Source organism: Hypanus sabinus, chromosome 29 (assembly GCF_030144855.1).
Source record: "Hypanus sabinus isolate sHypSab1 chromosome 29, sHypSab1.hap1, whole genome shotgun sequence".
Classification (NCBI taxonomy): Eukaryota; Metazoa; Chordata; class Chondrichthyes; order Myliobatiformes; family Dasyatidae; genus Hypanus; species Hypanus sabinus.
The window spans coordinates 21275627-21303490 of NC_082734.1; positions in this window are offsets into that span (position 1 = coordinate 21275627).

Genomic DNA, 27864 nt, shown 5'->3' on the forward strand with positions numbered 1-27864 from the left:
CATCACAGCAGAAAGCCAACACAACACGGTCCATTCAGATCACAGAGCAAACAGAACAAAGTCCCATCGCAGCACAGCAAACATACAACACAGTCCCATCACAGAACAGGACAAACAGAACACTGTCCGATCACAGCACAGAGCAAAGGAAACGCAGTACCATCAATGCACAGAGCAAATAGAATATATTACCATCAAAGCACAGAGCAAACACAAAACAGTCCCATCACAGTACAGAGCAAACACAACACAGTCCCATCACAGCACAGAGCAAAGGACACACAGTACCATCAATGCACAGAGCAAACAGAATACATTCCCATCAAAGCACAGAGCAAACACAACACTGTCCCATCCCAGCACAAAGACAGCACAGACCCAACAAACCACAGAGCAAACACAACACAGACACATCATAGCACAGAGAAAACAGAACACAGTCCCATCACATCACAGAGCTAACACAACACAGTCCCATCACAGCACAGAGAAAACACAACTCAGTCCCATCACAGCACAGCAAAAACACAAGTCAGTCCCATCACAGCACAGATCAAACACAACACAGTCACATCACAGCACAAACACAACACTGTCCCATCACAGCACAGAGCAAACACAACACAGTCCCATCACCGCACAGAGCAAACACAACACAGTCCCATCACAGCACAGCAAAAACACAACACTGTCCCATCACAGCAAAGAGCAATCACAACACAGTCCCATCACAGCACAGAGCAAACACAACACAGTTCCATCACAGCACAGAGAAAACACAACACAGTCCCATCACAGCACAGCAAAAACACAACACTGTCCCAGCACAGCAAGGAGCAATCACAACACAGTCCCATCACAGCACAGAGCAAACACAACTCAGTCCCATCACAGCACAGCAAAAACACAAGTCAGACCCATCACAGCACAGATCAAACACAACACAGTCACATCACAGCACAAACACAACACTGTCACATCACAGCACAGAGCAAACACAACACTGTCTCATCACAGCACAGAGCAAACACGACACAGTACCATAACAGCACGGAGCAAACATGACACAGTCCCATCACAGCACAGCAAAAACACAACACAGTCTCATCACAGCAAAATCACAACACAGTCCAATCACAGGACAGCAAAAACACAACACAGTCCCATCAGATCACAGAGCAAACAGAGCACAGTCCCACCACAGCACAGCAAACATACAACACAGTCCCATCATAGAACAGGGCAAACAGAACACTGTCCGATCATACCACAGAGCAAACACAAAGCAGTCCCATCACAGAACAGAGCAAACACAACACAGTCCCATCACAGCACAGAGCAAAGGAAACACAGTACCATCAATGCACAGAGCAAACAGAATTCAGTCCCATTAGAGCACAGAGCAAACACAACACAGTCCATCACAGCACAGAGAAAACGCAACCCAGTACAATCACAGAACAGGGCAAACAGAACACAGTCCGATCACACAACAGAGCAAACACAACAGAGTCCCATCACACTACAGAGCAAACACAACACAGTCCCATCACAGCACAACCCAACACAACACAGTCCCATCAGATAACAGAGCAAACAGAACACAGTCCCATCGCAGCACAGCAAACATACAACACAGTCCCATCACAGAACAGGACAAACAGAACACTGTCCGACCACAGCACAGAGCAAAGGAAACGCAGTACCATCAATGCACAGAGCAAATAGAATATATTACCATCAAAGCACAGAGCAAACACAACACTGTCCCATCCCAGCACAAAGACAGCAGAGACCCATCACAGCACAGAGTAAACACAACACAGTCACATCATAGCACAGGGAAAACAGAACAAAGTCCCATCACATCACAGAGCTAACACAACACAGTCCCATCACAGCACAGATCAAACACAACACAGTCCCATCACATCACAGCACAAACACAACACTGTCTCATCACAGCACAGAGCAAACACGACACAGTACCATAACAGCACGGAGCAAACATGACACAGTCCCATCACAGCACAGCAAAAACACAACACAGTCTCATCACAGCAAAATCACAACACAGTCCAATCACAGGACAGCAAAAACACAACACAGTCCCATCAGATCACAGAGCAAACAGAGCACAGTCCCACCACAGCACAGCAAACATACAACACAGTCCCATCATAGAACAGGGCAAACAGAACACTGTCCGATCATACCACAGAGCAAACACAAAGCCGTCCCATCACAGAACAGAGCAAACACAACACAGTCCCATCACAGCACAGAGCAAAGGAAACACAGTACCATCAATGCACAGAGCAAACAGAATTCAGTCCCATTAGAGCACAGAGCAAACACAACACAGTCCATCACAGCACAGAGAAAACGCAACCCAGTACAATCACAGAACAGGGCAAACAGAACACAGTCCGATCACACAACAGAGCAAACACAACGGAGTCCCATCACACTACAGAGCAAACACAACACAGTCCCATCACAGCAGAAAGCCAACACAACACGGTCCATTCAGATCACAGAGCAAACAGAACAAAGTCCCATCGCAGCACAGCAAACATACAACACAGTCCCATCACAGAACAGGACAAACAGAACACTGTCCGATCACAGCACAGAGCAAAGGAAACGCAGTACCATCAATGCACAGAGCAAATAGAATATATTACCATCAAAGCACAGAGCAAACACAAAACAGTCCCATCACAGTACAGAGCAAACACAACACAGTCCCATCACAGCACAGAGCAAAGGACACACAGTACCATCAATGCACAGAGCAAACAGAATACATTCCCATCAAAGCACAGAGCAAACACAACACTGTCCCATCCCAGCACAAAGACAGCACAGACCCAACAAACCACAGAGCAAACACAACACAGACACATCATAGCACAGAGAAAACAGAACACAGTCCCATCACATCACAGAGCTAACACAACACAGTCCCATCACAGCACAGAGAAAACACAACTCAGTCCCATCACAGCACAGCAAAAACACAAGTCAGTCCCATCACAGCACAGATCAAACACAACACAGTCACATCACAGCACAAACACAACACTGTCCCATCACAGCACAGAGCAAACACAACACAGTCCCATCACCGCACAGAGCAAACACAACACAGTCCCATCACAGCACAGCAAAAACACAACACTGTCCCATCACAGCAAAGAGCAATCACAACACAGTCCCATCACAGCACAGAGCAAACACAACACAGTTCCATCACAGCACAGAGAAAACACAACACAGTCCCATCACAGCACAGCAAAAACACAACACTGTCCCAGCACAGCAAGGAGCAATCACAACACAGTCCCATCACAGCACAGAGCAAACACAACTCAGTCCCATCACAGCACAGCAAAAACACAAGTCAGACCCATCACAGCACAGATCAAACACAACACAGTCACATCACAGCACAAACACAACACTGTCACATCACAGCACAGAGCAAACACAACACTGTCTCATCACAGCACAGAGCAAACACGACACAGTACCATAACAGCACGGAGCAAACATGACACAGTCCCATCACAGCACAGCAAAAACACAACACAGTCTCATCACAGCAAAATCACAACACAGTCCAATCACAGGACAGCAAAAACACAACACAGTCCCATCAGATCACAGAGCAAACAGAGCACAGTCCCACCACAGCACAGCAAACATACAACACAGTCCCATCATAGAACAGGGCAAACAGAACACTGTCCGATCATACCACAGAGCAAACACAAAGCAGTCCCATCACAGAACAGAGCAAACACAACACAGTCCCATCACAGCACAGAGCAAAGGAAACACAGTACCATCAATGCACAGAGCAAACAGAATTCAGTCCCATTAGAGCACAGAGCAAACACAACACAGTCCATCACAGCACAGAGAAAACGCAACCCAGTACAATCACAGAACAGGGCAAACAGAACACAGTCCGATCACACAACAGAGCAAACACAACAGAGTCCCATCACACTACAGAGCAAACACAACACAGTCCCATCACAGCAGAAAGCCAACACAACACAGTCCATTCAGATCACAGAGCAAACAGAACAAAGTCCCATCGCAGCACAGCAAACATACAACACAGTCCCATCACAGAACAGGACAAACAGAACACTGTCCGACCACAGCACAGAGCAAAGGAAACGCAGTACCATCAATGCACAGAGCAAATAGAATATATTACCATCAAAGCACAGAGCAAACACAACACTGTCCCATCCCAGCACAAAGACAGCAGAGACCCATCACAGCACAGAGTAAACACAACACAGTCACATCATAGCACAGGGAAAACAGAACAAAGTCCCATCACATCACAGAGCTAACACAACACAGTCCCATCACAGCACAGAGAAAACACAACACAGTCCCATCACAGCACAGCAAAAACACAAGGCAGTCCCATCACAGCACAGATCAAACACAACACAGTCACATCACAGCACAAACACAACACTGTCCCATCGCAGCACAGAGCAAACACAACACAGTCCCATCACCGCACAGAGCAAACACAACACAGTCCCATCACCGCACAGAGCAAACACAACACAGTCCCATCACAGCACAGCAAAAACACAACACTGTCCTATCACAGCAAAGAGCAATCACAACACAGTCCCATCACAGCACAGAGCAAACACAACACAGTTCCATCACAGCACAGAGAAAACACAACACAGTCCCATCACAGCACAGCAAAAACACAACACTGTCCAATCACAGCAAGGAGCAAGCACAACACTGTCCCATCACAGTACAGAGCAAACTAAACACAGTCCCATCAGATCACAGAGGAAACACAACACAGACCCACACACCACAGAGCAAACACAAATCAGTCCCATCACAGCACAGCAAAAACACAAGAGAGTCGCATCACAGCACAGATCAAACACAACACAGTCCCATCACAGCACAGCAAAACACAACACTGTCCCATCACAGCACAGAGCAAACACGACACAGTACCATAACAGCACGGAGCAAACATGACACAGTCCCATCACAGCACAGCAAAAACACAACACAGTCTCATCACAGCAAAATCACAACACAGTCCAATCACAGGACAGCAAAAACACAACACAGTCCCATCAGATCACAGAGCAAACAGAACACAGTCCCACCACAGCACAGCAAACATACAACACAGTCCCATCACAGAACAGGGCAAACACAACACAGTCCGATCACACCACAGAGCAAACACAACAGGGTCCCATCACACTACAGAGCAAACACAACACTGTCCCATCACATCACAGCACAAACACAACACTGTCCCATCACAGCACAGAGAAAACGCAACACAGTACAATCACAGAACAGGGCAAACACAACACAGTCCGATCACACCACAGAGCAAACACAACAGAGTCCCAACACACTACAGAGCAAACACAACACAGCCCCATCACAGCACTGCAAAAACACAACACTGTCCCAATACAGCACAGAGAAAATGCAACACAGTCCCATCACAGCACAGACCATACACAACAGTCCCATCACAGCACAGAGCAAACACAACACAGGCACATCACAGCACAGAGGAAACACAACACAGTCCCATCACAGCACTGCAAAAACACAACACTGTCCCATCACAGCACAGAGCAAACACGACACAGTACCATCACAGCACGGAGCAAACACAATACAGTCCCATCACAGCCCAGAGGAAACACAACACAGTCCCATCACAGCACTGCAAAAACACAACACAGACCCATCACAGCACAGAGCAAACACAAAACAGTCCCATCACAGCACAGCAAAAAAACAAGACAATCCTATCACAGCACAAACACAACACTGTCCATCACATCACAGCACAAACACAACACTGTCCCATCACAGCACTGCAAAAACACAACACAGTCCCATCACAGCACAGAGCAAACACAACAGTCCCATCACAGCACGGAGCAAACACTACAGTCCCATCACAGCACAAAGACAGCACAGACCCATCACATCACAGCACAAACACAACACTGTCCCATCGCTGCACAGAGCAAACACGACACAGTCCCATCACAGCACAGAGGAAACACAACACAGTCCCATCACAGCACTGCAAAAACACAACACTGTCCCATCACAGCACAGAGCAAACACGACACAGTACCATCACAGCACAGAGCAAACACAATACAGTCCCATGAAAGCACAGAGCAATCACAACACAGTCCCATCAGATCACAGAGGAAACACAACACAGACCCATCACAGCACAGAGCAAACACAAAACAGTCCCATCACAGCACAGCAAAAACACAAGACAGTCCCATCACAGCACAAACACAACACTGTCCCATCACATCACAGCACAAACACAACACTGTCCCATCACAGCACAGAGAAAACGCAACACAGTACAATCACAGAACAGGGCAAACACAACACAGTCCGATCACACCACAGAGCAAACACAACAGAGTCCCATCACACTACAGAGCAAACACAACACAGTCCCATCACAGCACAACCCAACACAACACAGTCCCATCAGATAACAGAGCAAACAGAACACAGTCCCATCGCAGCACAGCAATCATACAACACAGTCCCATCACGGAACAGGGCAAACAGAACACTGTCCGATCACACCACAGAGCAAACACAAAACAGTCCCATCACAGTACAGAGCAAACACAACACAGTCCCATCATAGCACAGAGCAAAGGACACACAGTACCATCAATGCACAGAGCAAACAGAATACATTCCCATCAAAGCACAGAGCAAACACAACACTGTCCCATCCCAGCACAAAGACAGCACAGACCCAACACACCACAGAGCAAACACAACACAGACACATCATAGCACAGAGTAAACAGAACACAGTCCCATCACATCACAGAGCTAACACAACACAGTCCCATCACAGCACAGAGAAAACACAACTCAGTCCCATCACAGCACAGCAAAAACACAAGTCAGTCCCATCACAGCACAGATCAAACACAACACAGTCACATCACAGCACAAACACAACACTGTCCCATCACAGCACAGAGCAAACACAACACAGTCCCATCACCGCACAGAGCAAACACAACACAGTCCCATCACAGCACAGCAAAAACACAAGTCAGTCCAATCACAGCACAGATCAAACACAACACAGTCACATCACAGCACAAACACAACACTGTCCCATCACAACACAGAGCAAACACAACACAGTCCCATCACCGCACAGAGCAAACACAAAACAGTCCCATCACAGCACAGCAAAAACACAAGACAATCCCATCACAGCAGAAAGACAGCACAGACCCATCACATCACAGCACAAACACAACACTGTCCCATTACAGCACAGAGAAAATGCAACACAGTCCCATCACAGCACAGACCATACACAACAGTCCCATCACAGCACAAAGACAGCGCAGACACATCACATCACAGCACAAACACAACACTGTCCCATCGCTGCACAGAGCAAACACGGCACAGTCCCATCACAGCACAGAGGAAACACAACACAGTCCCATCACAGCACTGCAAAAACACAACACTGTCCCATCACAGCACAGAGCAAACACGACACAGTACCATCACAGCACGGAGCAAACACAATACAGTCCCATGAAAGCACAGAGCAATCACAACACAGTCCCATCAGATCACAGAGGAAACACAACACAGACCCATCACAGCACAAACACAACACTGTCCCATCACATCACAGCACAAACACAACACTGTCCCATCACAGCACAGAGAAAACGCAACACAGTACAATCACAGAACAGGGCAAACACAACACAGTCCGATCACACCACAGAGCAAACACAACAGAGTCCCATCACACTACAGAGCAAACACAACACAGTCCCATCACAGCACAACCCAACACAACACAGTCCCATCAGATAACAGAGCAAACAGAACACAGTCCCATCGCAGCACAGCAAACATACAACACAGTCCCATCACGGAACAGGGCAAACAGAACACTGTCCGATCACACCACAGAGCAAACACAAAACAGTCCCATCACAGTACAGAGCAAACACAACACAGTCCCATCACAGCACAGAGCAAAGGACACACAGTACCATCAATGCACAGAGCAAACAGAATACATTCCCATCAAAGCACAGAGCAAACACAACACTGTCCCATCCCAGCACAAAGACAGCACAGACCCAACAAACCACAGAGCAAACACAACACAGACACATCATAGCACAGAGAAAACAGAACACAGTCCCATCACATCACAGAGCTAACACAACACAGTCCCATCACAGCACAGAGAAAACACAACTCAGTCCCATCACAGCACAGCAAAAACACAAGTCAGTCCCATCACAGCACAGATCAAACACAACACAGTCACATCACAGCACAAACACAACACTGTCCCATCACAGCACAGAGCAAACACAACACAGTCCCATCACAGCACAGAGAAAACACAACTCAGTCCCATCACAGCACAGCAAAAACACAAGTCAGTCCCATCACAGCACAGATCAAACACAACACAGTCACATCACAGCACAAACACAACACTGTCCCATCACAGCACAGAGCAAACACAACACAGTCCCATCACCGCACAGAGCAAACACAACACAGTCCCATCACAGCACAGCAAAAACACAACACTGTCCCATCACAGCAAAGAGCAATCACAACACAGTCCCATCACAGCACAGAGCAAACACAACACAGTTCCATCACAGCACAGAGAAAACACAACACAGTCCCATCACAGCACAGCAAAACACAACACTGTCCCATCACAGCACAGAGCAAACACGACACAGTACCATAACAGCACGGAGCAAACATGACATAGTCCCATCACAGCACAGCAAAAACACAACACAGTCTCATCAGAGCAAAATCACAACACAGTCCAATCACAGGACAGCAAAAACACAACACAGTCCCATCACAGCACAGCAGAAACACAAGACAGTCGCATCACAGCACAGAGCAAAGGAAACACAGTACCATCAATGCACAGCGCAAACAGGATTCAGTCCCATTAGAGCACAGAGCAAACACAACACACTCCATCACAGCGCAGAGAAAACGCAACCCAGTACAATCACAGAACAGGGCAAACAGAACACAGTCCGATCACACCACAGAGCAAACACAACAGTGTCCCATCACACTACAGAGCAAACACAACACAGTCCCATCACAGCACAACCCAACACAACACAGTCCCATCAGATAACAGAGCAAACAGAACACAGTCCCATCGCAGCACAGCAAACATACAACACAGTCCATTCAGATCACAGAGCAAACAGAACAAAGTCCCATCGCAGCACAGCAAACATACAACACAGTCCCATCACAGAACAGGGCAAAGGAAACGCAGTACCATCAATGCACAGAGCAAATAGAATATATTACCATCAAAGCACAGAGTAAACACAACACAGTCACATCATAGCACAGGGAAAACACGACACAGTACCATCACAGCACGGAGCAAACACAATACAGTCCCATGAAAGCACAGAGCAATCACATCACAGCACAAACACAACACTGTCCCATCACAGCACAGAGCAAACACGACACAGTACCATCACAGCACGGAGCAAACACAATACAGTCCCATGAAAGCACAGAGCAATCACAACACAGTCCCATCAGATCACAGAGGAAACACAACACAGACCCATCACAGCACAGAGCAAACACAAAACAGTCCCATCACAGCACAGCAAAAACACAAGACAGTCCCATCACAGCACAAACACAACACTGTCCCATCACATCACAGCACAAACACAACACTGTCCCATCACAGCACTGCAAAAACACAACACAGTCCCATTACAGCACAGAGAAAATGCAACACAGTCCCATCACAGCACAGACCATACACAACAGTCCCATCACAGCACAAAGACAGCACAGACCCATCACATCACAGCACAAACACAACACTGTCCCATTACAGCACAGAGAAAATGCAACACAGTCCCATCACAGCACAGACCATACACAACAGTCCCATCACAGCACAGAGCAAACACAACACAGTCACATCACAGCACAGAGGAAACACAACACAGTCCCATCACAGCACTGCAAAAACACAACACTGTCCCATCACAGCACAGAGCAAACACGACACAGTACCATCACAGCACGGAGCAAACACAATACAGTCCCATCACAGCCCAGAGGAAACACAACACAGTCCCATCACAGCACTGCAAAAACACAACACAGACCCATCACAGCACAGAGCAAACACAAAACAGTCCCATCACAGCACAGCAAAAAAACAAGACAATCCTATCACAGCACAAACACAACACTGTCCATCACATCACAGCACAAACACAACACTGTCCCATCACAGCACTGCAAAAACACAACACAGTCCCATCACAGCACAGAGCAAACACAACAGTCCCATCACAGCACGGAGCAAACACAACAGTCCCATCACAGCACAAAGACAGCACAGACCCATCACATCACAGCACAAACACAACACTGTCCCATCGCTGCACAGAGCAAACACGACACAGTCCCATCACAGCACAGAGGAAACACAACACAGTCCCATCACAGCACTGCAAAAACACAACACTGTCCCATCACAGCACAGAGCAAACACGACACAGTACCATCACAGCACAGAGCAAACACAATACAGTCCCATGAAAGCACAGAGCAATCACAACACAGTCCCATCAGATCACAGAGGAAACACAACACAGACCCATCACAGCACAGAACAAACACAAAACAGTCCCATCACAGCACAGCAAAAACACAAGACAGTCCCATCACAGCACAAACACAACACTGTCCCATCACATCACAGCACAAACACAACACTGTCCCATCACAGCACAGAGCAAACGCAACACAGTACAATCACAGAACAGGGCAAACACAACACAGTCCGATCACACCACAGAGCAAACACAACAGAGTCCCATCACACTACAGAGCAAACACAACACAGTCCCATCACAGCACAACCCAACACAACACAGTCCCATCAGATAACAGAGCAAACAGAACACAGTCCCATCGCAGCACAGCAATCATACAACACAGTCCCATCACGGAACAGGGCAAACAGAACACTGTCCGATCACACCACAGAGCAAACACAAAACAGTCCCATCACAGTACAGAGCAAACACAACACAGTCCCATCAGAGCACAGAGCAAAGGACACACAGTACCATCAATGCACAGAGCAAACAGAATACATTCCCATCAAAGCACAGAGCAAACACAACACTGTCCCATCCCAGCACAAAGACAGCACAGACCCAACACACCACAGAGCAAACACAACACAGACACATCATAGCACAGAGTAAACAGAACACAGTCCCATCACATCACAGAGCTAACACAACACAGTCCCATCACAGCACAGAGAAAACACAACTCAGTCCCATCACAGCACAGCAAAAACACAAGTCAGTCCCATCACAGCACAGATCAAACACAACACAGTCACATCACAGCACAAACACAACACTGTCCCATCACAGCACAGAGCAAACACAACACAGTCCCATCACCGCACAGAGCAAACACAACACAGTCCCATCACAGCACAGCAAAAACACAAGTCAGTCCAATCACAGCACAGATCAAACACAACACAGTCACATCACAGCACAAACACAACACTGTCCCATCACAACACAGAGCAAACACAACACAGTCCCATCACTGCAGAGAGCAAACACAAAACAGTCCCATCACAGCACAGCAAAAACACAAGACAATCCCATCACAGCAGAAAGACAGCACAGACCCATCACATCACAGCACAAACACATCACTGTCCCATTACAGCACAGAGAAAATGCAACACAGTCCCATCACAGCACAGACCATACACAACAGTCCCATCACAGCACAAAGACAGCGCAGACCCATCACATCACAGCACAAACACAACACTGTCCCATCGCTGCACAGAGCAAACACGGCACAGTCCCATCACCGCACAGAGCAAACACAACACAGTCCCATCACAGCACAGCAAAAACACAAGTCAGTCCAATCACAGCACAGATCAAACACAACACAGTCACATCACAGCACAAACACAACACTGTCCCATCACAACACAGAGCAAACACAACACAGTCCCATCACCGCACAGAGCAAACACAAAACAGTCCCATCACAGCACAGCAAAAACACAAGACAATCCCATCACAGCAGAAAGACAGCACAGACCCATCACATCACAGCACAAACACATCACTGTCCCATTACAGCACAGAGAAAATGCAACACAGTCCCATCACAGCACAGACCATACACAACAGTCCCATCACAGCACAAACACAGCGCAGACCCATCACATCACAGCACAAACACAACACTGTCCCATCGCTGCACAGAGCAAACACGGCACAGTCCCATCACAGCACAGAGGAAACACAACACAGTCCCATCACAGCACTGCAAAAACACAACACTGTCCCATCACAGCACAGAGCAAACACGACACAGTACCATCACAGCACGGAGCAAACACAATACAGTCCCATGAAAGCACAGAGCAATCACAACACAGTCCCATCAGATCACAGAGGAAACACAACACAGACCCATCACAGCACAGAGCAAACACAAAACAGTCCCATCACAGCACAGCAAAAACACAAGACAGTCCCATCACAGCACAAACACAACACTGTCCCATCACATCACAGCACAAACACAACACTGTCCCATCACAGCACAGAGAAAACGCAACACAGTACAATCACAGAACAGGGCAAACACAACACAGTCCGATCACACCACAGAGCAAACACAACAGAGTCCCATCACACTACAGAGCAAACACAACACAGTCCCATCACAGCACAGCCCAACACAACACAGTCCCATCAGATAACAGAGCAAACAGAACACAGTCCCATCGCAGCACAGCAAACTTACAACACCGTCCCATCACGGAACAGGGCAAACAGAACACTGTCCGATCACACCACAGAGCAAACACAAAACAGTCCCATCACAGTACAGAGCAAACACAACACAGTCCCATCACAGCACAGAGCAAAGGACACACAGTACCATCAATGCACAGAGCAAACAGAATACATTCCCATCAAAGCACAGAGCAAACACAACACTGTCCCATCCCAGCACAAAGACAGCACAGACCCAACAAACCACAGAGCAAACACAACACAGACACATCATAGCACAGAGAAAACAGAACACAGTCCCATCACATCACAGAGCTAACACAACACAGTCCCATCACAGCACAGAGAAAACACAACTCAGTCCCATCACAGCACAGCAAAAACACAAGTCAGTCCCATCACAGCACAGATCAAACACAACACAGTCACATCACAGCACAAACACAACACTGTCCCATCACAGCACAGAGCAAACACAACACAGTCCCATCACCGCACAGAGCAAACACAACACAGTCCCATCACAGCACAGCAAAAACACAACACTGTCCCATCACAGCAAAGAGCAATCACAACACAGTCCCATCACAGCACAGAGCAAACACAACACAGTCCCATCACAGCACAGAGAAAACACAAAACAGTCCCATCACATCACAGCACAAACACAACACTGTCCCATCACAAAACAGAGCAAACACAACACAGTCCCATCACCGCACAGAGCAAACACAAAACAGTCCCATCACAGCACAGCAAAAACACAAGACAATCCCATCACAGCAGAAAGACAGCACAGACCCATCACATCACAGCACAAACACAACACTGTCCCATTACAGCACAGAGAAAATGCAACACAGTCCCATCACAGCACAGAGCAAACACGACACAGTACCATCACAGCACGGAGCAAACACAATACAGTCCCATGAAAGCACAGAGCAATCACAACACAGTCCCATCAGATCACAGAGGAAACACAACACAGACCCATCACAGCACAGAGCAAACACAAAACAGTCCCATCACAGCACAGCAAAAACACAAGACAGTCCCATCACAGCACAAACACAACACTGTCCCATCACATCACAGCACAAACACAACACTGTCCCATCACAGCACAGAGAAAACGCAACACAGTACAATCACAGAACAGGGCAAACACAACACAGTCCGATCACACCACAGAGCAAACACAACAGAGTCCCATCACACTACAGAGCAAACACAACACAGTCCCATCACAGCACAGCCCAACACAACACAGTCCCATCAGATAACAGAGCAAACAGAACACAGTCCCATCGCAGCACAGCAAACTTACAACACCGTCCCATCACGGAACAGGGCAAACAGAACACTGTCCGATCACACCACAGAGCAAACACAAAACAGTCCCATCACAGTACAGAGCAAACACAACACAGTCCCATCACAGCACAGAGCAAAGGACACACAGTACCATCAATGCACAGAGCAAACAGAATACATTCCCATCAAAGCACAGAGCAAACACAACACTGTCCCATCCCAGCACAAAGACAGCACAGACCCAACAAACCACAGAGCAAACACAACACAGACACATCATAGCACAGAGAAAACAGAACACAGTCCCATCACATCACAGAGCTAACACAACACAGTCCCATCACAGCACAGAGAAAACACAACTCAGTCCCATCACAGCACAGCAAAAACACAAGTCAGTCCCATCACAGCACAGATCAAACACAACACAGTCACATCACAGCACAAACACAACACTGTCCCATCACAGCACAGAGCAAACACAACACAGTCCCATCACCGCACAGAGCAAACACAACACAGTCCCATCACAGCACAGCAAAAACACAACACTGTCCCATCACAGCAAAGAGCAATCACAACACAGTCCCATCACAGCACAGAGCAAACACAACACAGTCCCATCACAGCACAGAGAAAACACAAAACAGTCCCATCACATCACAGCACAAACACAACACTGTCCCATCACAAAACAGAGCAAACACAACACAGTCCCATCACCGCACAGAGCAAACACAAAACAGTCCCATCACAGCACAGCAAAAACACAAGACAATCCCATCACAGCAGAAAGACAGCACAGACCCATCACATCACAGCACAAACACAACACTGTCCCATTACAGCACAGAGAAAATGCAACACAGTCCCATCACAGCACAGACCATACACAACTGTCCCATCCCAGCACAAAGACAGCACAGACCCAACACAACACAGACACATCATAGCACAGAGTAAACAGAACACAGTCCCATCACATCACAGAGCTAACACAACACAGTCCCATCACAGCACAGAGAAAACACAACTCAGTCCCATCACAGCACAGCAAAAACACAAGTCAGTCCCATCACAGCACAGATCAAACACAACACAGTCACATCACAGCACAAACACAACACTGTCCCATCACAGCACAAAGCAAACACAACACAGTCCCATCACCGCACAGAGCAAACACAACACAGTCCCATCACAGCACAGCAAAAACACAAGTCAGTCCAATCACAGCACAGATCAAACACAACACAGTCACATCACAGCACAAACACAACACTGTCCCATCACAACACAGAGCAAACACAACACAGTCCCATCACCGCACAGAGCAAACACAAAACAGTCCCATCACAGCACAGCAAAAACACAAGACAATCCCATCACAGCAGAAAGACAGCACAGACCCATCACATCACAGCACAAACACAACACTGTCCCATTACAGCACAGAGAAAATGCAACACAGTCCCATCACTGCACAGACCATACACAACAGTCCCATCACAGCACAAAGACAGCGCAGACCCATCACATCACAGCACAAACACAACACTGTCCCATCGCTGCACAGAGCAAACACGGCACAGTCCCATCACAGCACAGAGGAAACACAACACAGTCCCATCACAGCACTGCAAAAACACAACACTGTCCCATCACAGCACAGAGCAAACACGACACAGTACCATCACAGCACGGAGCAAACACAATACAGTCCCATGAAAGCACAGAGCAATCACAACACAGTCCCATCAGATCACAGAGGAAACACAACACAGACCCATCACAGCACAGAGCAAACACAAAACAGTCCCATCACAGCACAGCAAAAACACAAGACAGTCCCATCACAGCACAAACACAACACTGTCCCATCACATCACAGCACAAACACAACACTGTCCCATCACAGCACAGAGAAAACGCAACACAGTCCGATCACACCACAGAGCAAGCACAACAGAGTCCTATCACACTACAGAGCAAACACAACACAGTCCCATCACAGCACAACCCAACACAACACAGTCCCATCAGATAACAGAGCAAACAGAACACAGTCCCATCGCAGCACAGCAAACATACAACACAGTCCCATCACGGAACAGGGCAAACAGAACACTGTCCGATCACACCACAGAGCAAACACAAAACAGTCCCATCACAGTACAGAGCAAACACAACACAGTCCCATCACAGCACAGAGCAAAGGACACACAGTACCATCAATGCACAGAGCAAACAGAATACATTCCCATCAAAGCACAGAGCAAACACAACACTGTCCCATCCCAGCACAAAGACAGCACAGACCCAACAAACCACAGAGCAAACACAACACAGACACATCATAGCACAGAGAAAACAGAACACAGTCCCATCACATCACAGAGCTAACACAACACAGTCCCATCACAGCACAGAGAAAACACAACTCAGTCCCATCACAGCACAGCAAAAACACAAGTCAGTCCCATCACAGCACAGATCAAACACAACACAGTCACATCACAGCACAAACACAACACTGTCCCATCACAGCACAGAGCAAACACAACACAGTCCCATCACCGCACAGAGCAAACACAACACAGTCCCATCACAGCACAGCAAAAACACAACACTGTCCCATCACAGCAAAGAGCAATCACAACACAGTCCTATCACAGCACAGAGCAAACACAACACAGTCCCATCACAGCACAGCACAGAGAAAACACAAAACAGTCCCATCACATCACAGCACAAACACAACACTGTCCCATCACAACACAGAGCAAACACAACACAGTCCCATCACCGCACAGAGCAAACACAAAACAGTCCCATCACAGCACAGCAAACACACAAGACAATCCCATCACAGCAGAAAGACAGCACAGACCCATCACATCACAGCACAAACACAACACTGTCCCATTACAGCACAGAGAAAATGCAACACAGTCCCATCACAGCACAGACCATACACAACTGTCCCATCCCAGCACAAAGACAGCACAGACCCAACACACCACAGAGCAAACACAACACAGACACATCATAGCACAGAGTAAACAGAACACAGTCCCATCACATCACAGAGCTAACACAACACAGTCCCATCACAGCACAGAGAAAACACAACTCAGTCCCATTACAGCACAGACCATACACAACAGTCCCATCACAGCACAAAGACAGCGCAGACCCATCACATCACAGCACAAACACAACACTGTCCCATCGCTGCACAGAGCAAACACGGCAGAGTCCCATCACAGCACAGAGGAAACACAACACAGTCCCATCACAGCACTGCAAAAACACAACACTGTCCCATCACAGCACAGTGCAAACACGACACAGTACCATCACAGCACGGAGCAAACACAATACAGTCCCATGAAAGCACAGAGCAATCACAACACAGTCCCATCAGATCACAGAGGAAACACAACACAGACCCATCACAGCACAGAGCAAACACAAAACAGTCCCATCACAGCACAGCAAAAACACAAGACAGTCCCATCACAGCACAAACACAACACTGTCCCATCACATCACAGCACAAACACAACACTGTCCCATCACATCACAGAGAAAACGCAACACAGTACAATCACAGAACAGGGCAAACACAACACAGTCCGATCACACCACAGAGCAAACACAACAGAGTCCCATCACACTACAGAGCAAACACAACACAGTCCCATCACAGCACAACCCAACACAACACAGTCCCATCAGATAACAGAGCAAACAGAACACAGTCCCATCGCAGCACAGCAAACATACAACACAGTCCCATCACGGAACAGGGCAAACAGAACACTGTCCGATCACACCACAGAGCAAACACAAAACAGTCCCATCACAGTACAGAGCAAACACAACACAGTCCCATCACAGCACAGAGCAAAGGACACACAGTACCATCAATGCACAGAGCAAACAGAATACATTCCCATCAAAGCACAGAGCAAACACAACACTGTCCCATCCCAGCACAAAGACAGCACAGACCCAACAAACCACAGAGCAAACACAACACAGACACATCATAGCACAGAGAAAACAGAACACAGTCCCATCACATCACACAGCTAACACAACACAGTCCCATCACAGCACAGCAAAAACACAAGTCAGTCCCATCACAGCACAGATCAAACACAACACAGTCACATCACAGCACAGAGCAAACAGAACACAGTCCCATCACAGCACAGAGAAAACACAACTCAGTCCCATCACAGCACAGCAAAAACACAAGTCAGTCCCATCACAGCACAGATCAAACACAACACAGTCACATCACAGCACAGAGCAACCACAACACAGTCCCATCACAGCACAGAGAAAACACAACTCAGTCCCATCACAGCACAGCAAAAACACAAGTCAGTCCCATCACAGCACAGATCAAACACAACACAGTCACATCACAGCACAAACACAACACTGTCCCATCACAGCACAGAGCAAACACAACACAGTCCCAGCACCGCACAGAGCAAACACAACACAGTCCCATCACAGCACAGCAAAAACACAAGTCAGTCCCATCACAGCACAGATCAAACACAACACAGTCACATCACAGCGAAGAGCAATCACAACACAGTCCCATCACAGCACAGAGCAAACACAACACAGTCCCATCACAGCACAGAGAAAACACAACTCAGTCCCATCACAGCACAGCAAAAACAGAAGTCAGTCCCATCACAGCACAGATCAAACACAACACAGTCACATTACAGCACAAACACAACACTGTCCCATCACAGCACAGAGCAAACACAACACTGTCCCATCACCGCACAGAGCAAACACAACACAGTCCCATCACAGCACAGCAAAAACACAAGTCAGTCCAATCACAGCACAGATCAAACACAACACAGTCACATCACAGCACAAACACAACACTGTCCCATCACAACACAGAGCAAACACAACACAGTCCCATCACCGCACAGAGCAAACACAAAACAGTCCCATCACAGCACAGCAAAAACACAAGACAATCCCATCACAGCAGAAAGACAGCACAGACCCATCACATCACAGCACAAACACAACACTGTCCCATTACAGCACAGAGAAAATGCAACACAGTCCCATCACAGCACAGACCATACACAACAGTCCGATCACAGCAGAAAGACAGCGCAGACCCATCACATCACAGCACAAACACAACACTGTCCCATCGCTGCACAGAGCAAACACGGCACAGTCCCATCACAGCACAGAGGAAACACAACACAGTCCCATCACAGCACTGCAAAAACACAACACTGTCCCATCACAGCACAGAGCAAACACGACACAGTACCATCACAGCACGGAGCAAACAGAATACAGTCCCATGAAAGCACAGAGCAATCACAACACAGTCCCATCAGATCACAGAGGAAACAAAACACAGACCCATCACAGCACAGAGCAAACACAAAACAGTCCCATCACAGCACAGCAAAAACACAAGACAGTCCCATCACAGCACAAACACAACACTGTCCCATCACATCACAGCACAAACACAACACTGTCCCATCACAGCACAGAGAAAAAGCAACACAGTACAATCACAGAACATGGCAAACACAACACAGTCCGATCACACCACAGAGCAAACACAACAGAGTCCCATCACACTACAGAGCAAACACAACACAATCCCATCACAGCACAACCCAACACAAAACAGTCCCATCAGATAGCAGAGCAAACAGTACACAGTCCCATCGCAGCACAGCAAACATACAACACAGTCCCATCACGGAACAGGGCAAACAGAACACTGTCCGATCACACCACAGAGCAAACACAAAACAGTCCCATCACAGTACAGAGCAAACACAACACAGTCCCATCACAGCACAGAGCAAAGGACACACAGTACCATCAATGCACAGAGCAAACAGAATACATTCCCATCAAAGCACAGAGCAAACACAACACTGTCCCATCCCAGCACAAAGACAGCACAGACCCAACAAACCACAGAGCAAACACAACACAGACACATCATAGCACAGAGAAAACAGAACACAGTCCCATCACATCACACAGCTAACACAACACAGTCCCATCACAGCACAGAGAAAACACAACTCAGTCCCATCACAGCACAGCAAAAACACAAGTCAGTCCCATCACAGCACAGATCAAACACAACACAGTCACATCACAGCACAAACACAACACTGTCCCATCACAGCACAGAGCAAACACAACACAGTCCCATCACCGCACAGAGCAAACACAACACAGTCCCATCACAGCACAGCAAAAACACAACACTGTCCCATCACAGCAAAGAGCAATCACAACACAGTCCCATCACAGCACAGAGCAAACACAACACAGTCCCATCACAGCACAGAGAAAACACAAAACAGTCCCATCACATCACAGCACAAACACAACACTGTCCCATCACAACACAGAGCAAACACAACACAGTCCCATCACCGCACAGAGCAAACACAAAACAGTCCCATCACAGCACAGCAAAAACACAAGACAATCCCATCACAGCAGAAAGACAGCACAGACCCATCACATCACAGCACAAACACAACACTGTCCCATTACAGCACAGAGAAAATGCAACACAGTCCCATCACAGCATAGACCATACACAACTGTCCCATCCCAGCACAAAGACAGCACAGACCCAACACACCACAGAGCAAACACAACACAGACACATCATAGCACAGAGTAAACAGAACACAGTCCCATCACATCACAGAGCTAACACAACACAGTCCCATCACAGCACACAGAAAACACAACTCAGTCCCATCACAGCACAGCAAAAACACAAGTCAGTCCCATCACAGCACAGATCAAACACAACACAGTCACATCACAGCACAAACACAACACTGTCCCATCACAGCACAGAGCAAACACAACACAGTCCCATCACCGCACAGAGCAAACACAACACAGTCCCATCACAGCACAGCAAAAACACAAGTCAGTCCCATCACAGCACAGATCAAACACAACACAGTCACATCACAGCAAAGAGCAATCACAACACTGTCCCATCCCAGCACAAAGACAGCACAGACCCAACAAACCACAGAGCAAACACAACACAGACACATCATAGCACAGAGAAAACAGAACACAGTCCCATCACATCACACAGCTAACACAACACAGTCCCATCACAGCACAGAGAAAACACAACTCAGTCCCATCACAGCACAGCAAAAACACAAGTCAGTCCCATCACAGCACAGATCAAACACAACACAGTCACATCACAGCACAAACACAACACTGTCCCATCACAGCACAGAGCAAACACAACACAGTCCCATCACCGCACAGAGCAAACACAACACAGTCCCATCACAGCACAGCAAAAACACAACACTGTCGCATCACAGCAAAGAGCAATCAGAACACAGTCCCATCACAGCACAGAGCAAACACAACACAGTCCCATCACAGCACAGAGAAAACACAACTCAGTCCCATCACAGCACAGCAAAAACACAAGTCAGTCCCATCACAGCACAGATCAAACACAACACAGTCACATCACAGCACAAACACAACACTGTCCCATCACAGCACAGAGCAAACACAACACAGTCCCATCACCGCACAGAGCAAACACAACACAGTCCCATCACAGCACAGCAAAAACACAAGTCAGTCCCATCACAGCACAGATCAAACACAACACAGTCACATCACAGCACAAACACAACACTGTCCCAGCACAGCACAGAGCAAACACAACACAGTCCCATCACCGCACAGAGCAAACACAACACAGTCCCATCACAGCACAGCAAAAACACAACACTGTCCCATCACAGCAAAGAGCAATCACAACACAGTCCCATCACAGCACAGAGCAAACACAACACAGTCCCATCACAGCACAGAGAAAACACAACTCAGTCCCATTACAGTACAGCAAAAACACAAGTCAGTCCCATCACAGCACAGATCAAACACAACACAGTCACATCACAGCACAAACACAACACTGTCCCATGACAGCACAGAGCAAACACAACACAGTCCCATCACCGCACAGAGCAAACACAACACAGTCCCATCACAGCACAGCAAAAACACAAGTCAGTCCCATCACAGCACAGATCAAACACAACAGAGTCACATCACAGCACAAACACAACACTGTCCCATCACAACACAGAGCAAACACAACACAGTCCCATCACCGCACAGAGCAAACACAACACAGTCCCATCACAGCACAGCAAAAACACAAGTCAGTCCCATCACAGCACAGATCAAACACAACACAGTCACATCACAGCACAAACACAACACTGTCCCATCACAGCACAGAGCAAACACAACACAGTCCCATCACCGCACAGAGCAAACACAACACAGTCCCATCACAGCACAGCAAAAACACAACACTGTCCATCACAGCAAAGAGCAATCACAACACAGTCCCATCACAGCACAGAGCAAACACAACACAGTCCCATCACAGCACAGAGAAAACACAACGCAGTCCCATCACAGCACAGCAAAAACACAAGTCAGTCCCATCACAGCACAGATCAAACACAACACAGTCACATCACAGCACAAACACAACACTGTCCCATCACAGCACAGAGCAAACACAACACAGTCCCATCACCGCACAGAGCAAACACAACACAGTCCCATCACAGCACAGCAAAAACACAAGTCAGTCCCATCACAGCACAGATCAAACACAACACAGTCACATCACAGCACAAACACAACACTGTCCCATCACAACACAGAGCAAACACAACACAGTCCCATCACCGCACAGAGCAAACACAAAACAGTCCCATCACAGCACAGCAAAAACACAAGACAATCCCATCACAGCAGAAAGACAGCACAGACCCATCACATCACAGCACAAACACAACACTGTCCCATTACAGCACAGAGAAAATGCAACACAGTCCCATCACAGCACAGACCATACACAACAGTCCCATCACAGCACAAAGACAGCGCAGACCCATCACATCACAGCACAAACACAACACTGTCCCATCGCTGCACAGAGCAAACACGACACAGTCCCATCACAGCACAGAGGAAACACAACACAGTCCCATCACAGCACTGCAAAAACACAACACTGTCCCATCACAGCACAGAGCAAACACGACACAGTACCATCACAGCACGGAGCAAACACAATACAGTCCCATGAAAGCACAGAGCAATCACAACACAGTCCCATCAGATCACAGAGGAAACACAACACAGACCCATCACAGCACAGAGCAAACACAAAACAGTCCCATCACAGCACAGCAAAAACACAAGACAGTCCCATCACAGCACAAACACAACACTGTCCCATCACATCACAGCACAAACACAACACTGTCCCATCACAGCACAGAGAAAACGCAACACAGTACAATCACAGAACAGGGCAAACACAACACAGTCCGATCACACCACAGAGCAAACACAACAGAGTCCCATCACACTACAGAGCAAACACAACACAGTCCCATCACAGCACAACCCAACACAACACAGTCCCATCAGATAACAGAGCAAACAGAACACAGACCCATCGCAGCACAGCAAACATACAACACAGTCCCATCACGGAACAGGGCAAACAGAACACTGTCCGATCACACCACAGAGCAAACACAAAACAGTCCCATCACAGTACAGAGCAAACACAACACAGTCCCATCACAGCACAGAGCAAAGGACACACAGTACCATCAATGCACAGAGCAAACAGAATACATTCCCATCAAAGCACAGAGCAAACACAACACTGTCCCATCCCAGCACAAAGACAGCACAGACCCAACAAACCACAGAGCAAACACAACACAGACACATCATAGCACAGAGAAAACAGAACACAGTCCCATCACATCACACAGCTAACACAACACAGTCCCATCACAGCACAGAGAAAACACAACTCAGTCCCATCACAGGACAGCAAAAACACAAGTCAGTCCCATCACAGCACAGATCAAACACAACACAGTCACATCACAGCACAAACACAACACTGTCCCATCACAGCACAGAGCAAACACAACACAGTCCCATCACCGCACAGAGCCAACACAACACAGTCCCATCACAGCACAGCAAAAACACAACACTGTCCCATCACAGCAAAGAGCAATCACAACACAGTCCCATCACAGCACAGAGCAAACACAACACAGTCCCATCACAGCACAGAGAAAACACAACTCAGTCCCATCACAGCACAGCAAAAACACAAGTCAGTCCCATCACAGCACAGATCAAACACAACACAGTCACATCACAGCACAAACACAACACTGTCCCATCACAGCACAGAGCAAACACAACACAGTCCCATCACCGCACAGAGCAAACACAACACAGTCCCATCACAGCACAGCAAAAACACAAGTCAGTCCCATCACAGCACAGATCAAACACAACACAGTCACATCATAGCACAAACACAACACTGTCCCAGCACAGCACAGAGCAAACACAACACAGTCCCATCACCGCACAGAGCAAACACAACACAGTCCCATCACAGCACAGCAAAAACACAACACTGTCCCATCACAGCAAAGAGCAATCACAACACAGTCCCATCACAGCACAGAGCAAACACAACACAGTCCCATCACAGCACAGAGAAAACACAACTCAGTCCCATCACAGCACAGCAAAAACACAAGTCAGTCCCATCACAGCACAGATCAAACACAACACAGTCACATCACAGCACAAACACAACACTGTCCCATCACAGCACAGAGCAAACACAACACAGTCCCATCACCGCACAGAGCAAACACAACACAGTCCCATCACAGCACAGCAAAAACACAAGTCAGTCCCATCACAGCACAGATCAAACACAACAGAGTCACATCACAGCACAAACACAACACTGTCCCATCACAACACAGAGCAAACACAACACAGTCCCATCACCGCACAGAGCAAACACAACACAGTCCCATCACAGCACAGCAAAAACACAAGTCAGTCCCATCACAGCACAGATCAAACACAACACAGTCACATCACAGCACAAACACAACACTGTCCCATCACAGCACAGAGCAAACACAACACAGTCCCATCACCGCACAGAGCAAACACAACACAGTCCCATCACAGCACAGCAAAAACACAACACTGTCCCATCACAGCAAAGAGCAATCACAACACAGTCCCATCACAGCACGGAGCAAACACAACACAGTCCCATCACAGCACAGAGAAAACACAACTCAGTCCCATCACAGCACAGCAAAAACACAAGTCAGTCCCATCACAGCACAGATCAAACACAACACAGTCACATCACAGCACAAACACAACACTGTCCCATCACAGCACAGAGCAAACACAACACAGTCCCATCACCGCACAGAGCAAACACAACACTGTCCCATCCCAGCACAAAGACAGCAGAGACCCATCACAGCACAGAGTAAACACAACACAGTCACATCATAGCACAGGGAAAACAGAACACAGTCCCATCACATCACAGAGCTAACTCAACACAGTCCCATCACAGCACAGATTAAACACAGCATAGTCACATCACAGCACAGAGAAAACACAACACAGTCTTATCACAGCACAGAGCAAACAGAACACAGTCCCATCGCAGCACAGCAAACACGAAACAGTCCCATCACAGTACAGAGGAAACACAACACAGTCCCATCACAGCACAGAGCTAAGGAAACACAGTACCATCAATGAACAGAGCAAACAGAATACATTCCCATCAAAGCACAGAGCAAACACAACACTGTCCCATCCCAGCACAAAGACAGCACAGACCCAACACAACACAGAGCAGACACAACACAGTCACATCATAGCACAGAGAAAACAGAACCCAGTCCCATCACATCACAGAGCTAACACAACACAGTCCCATCACAGCACAGAGAAAACACAACACAGTCCCATCAAAGCACAGCACAAACACAACACTGTCCCATCACAGCACAGAGCAATCACAACACAGTCCCATCACAGCACAGAGCAAACAAAACACCGTCCTATCAAAGCACAGGGGAAACACAACACTGTCCCATCACATCACAGCATAAACACAACACTGTCCCATCACAGCACAGAGCAAAGAAAACACAGTTCCATTAATGCACAGAGCAAACAGAACACAGTCACATTAGAGCGCAGAGCGAACACAACACAGTCCATCACAGCACAGAGAAATGCAACACAGTCCCATCACAGCACAGAGCATACACAACAGTCCCATCACAGCACAGAGCAAACACAACAGTCCCATCACAGCACAAAGACAGCACAGACCCATCACATCACAGCACAAACACAACACTGTCCCATCACAGCACAGAGCAAACACGACACAGTACCATCACAGCACGGAGCAAACACAATACAGTCCCATGAAAGCACAGAGCAATCACAACACAGTCCCATCAGATCACAGAGGAAACACAACACAGACCCATCACAGCACAGAGCAAACACAAAACAGTCCCATCACAGCACAGCAAAAACACAAGACAGTCCCATCACAGCACAAACACAACACTGTCTCATCACATCACAGCACAAACACAACACAGTCCCATTACAGCACAGAGAAAATGCAACACAGTCCCATCACAGCACAGACCATACACAACAGTCCCATCACAGCACAGAGCAAACACAACAGTCCCATCACAGCACAAAGGCAGCACAGACCCATCACATCACAGTACAAACACAACACTGTCCCATCGCAGCACAGAGCAAACATGACACAGTCCCATCACAGCATAGCAAAAACACAACACAGTCCCATCACAGAACAGGGCAAACACAACACAGTCCCATCACAGTACAGAGCAAACACAACACAGTCCCATCACAGCACTGCAAAAACACAACACAGGCCCATCACAGCACAGAGCAAACACAAAACAGTCCCATCACAGCACAGCATAAACACAAGACAGTCCCATCACAGCACAAAGACAGCACAGACCCATCACATCACAGCACAAACACAACACTGTCCCATCACAGCACAGAGCAAACACAACACAGTCCCATCACCGCACAGAGCAAACACAACACAGTCCCATCACAGCACAGCAAAAACACAACACTGTCGCATCACAGCAAAGAGCAATCACAACACTGTCCCATCACAACACAGAGCAAACACAACACAGTCCCATCACCGCACAGAGCAAACACAAAACAGTCCCATCACAGCACAGCAAAAACACAAGACAATCCCATCACAGCAGAAAGACAGCACAGACCCATCACATCACAGCACAAACACAACACTGTCCCATCACAGCACAGATCAAACACAACACAGTCACATCACAGCACAAACACAACACTGTCCCATCACAACACAGAGCAAACACAACACAGTCCCATCACCGCACAGAGCAAACACAAAACAGTCCCATCACAGTACAGAGCAAACACAACACAGTCCCATCACAGCACAGAGCAAAGGACACACAGTACCATCAATGCACAGAGCAAACAGAATACATTCCCATCA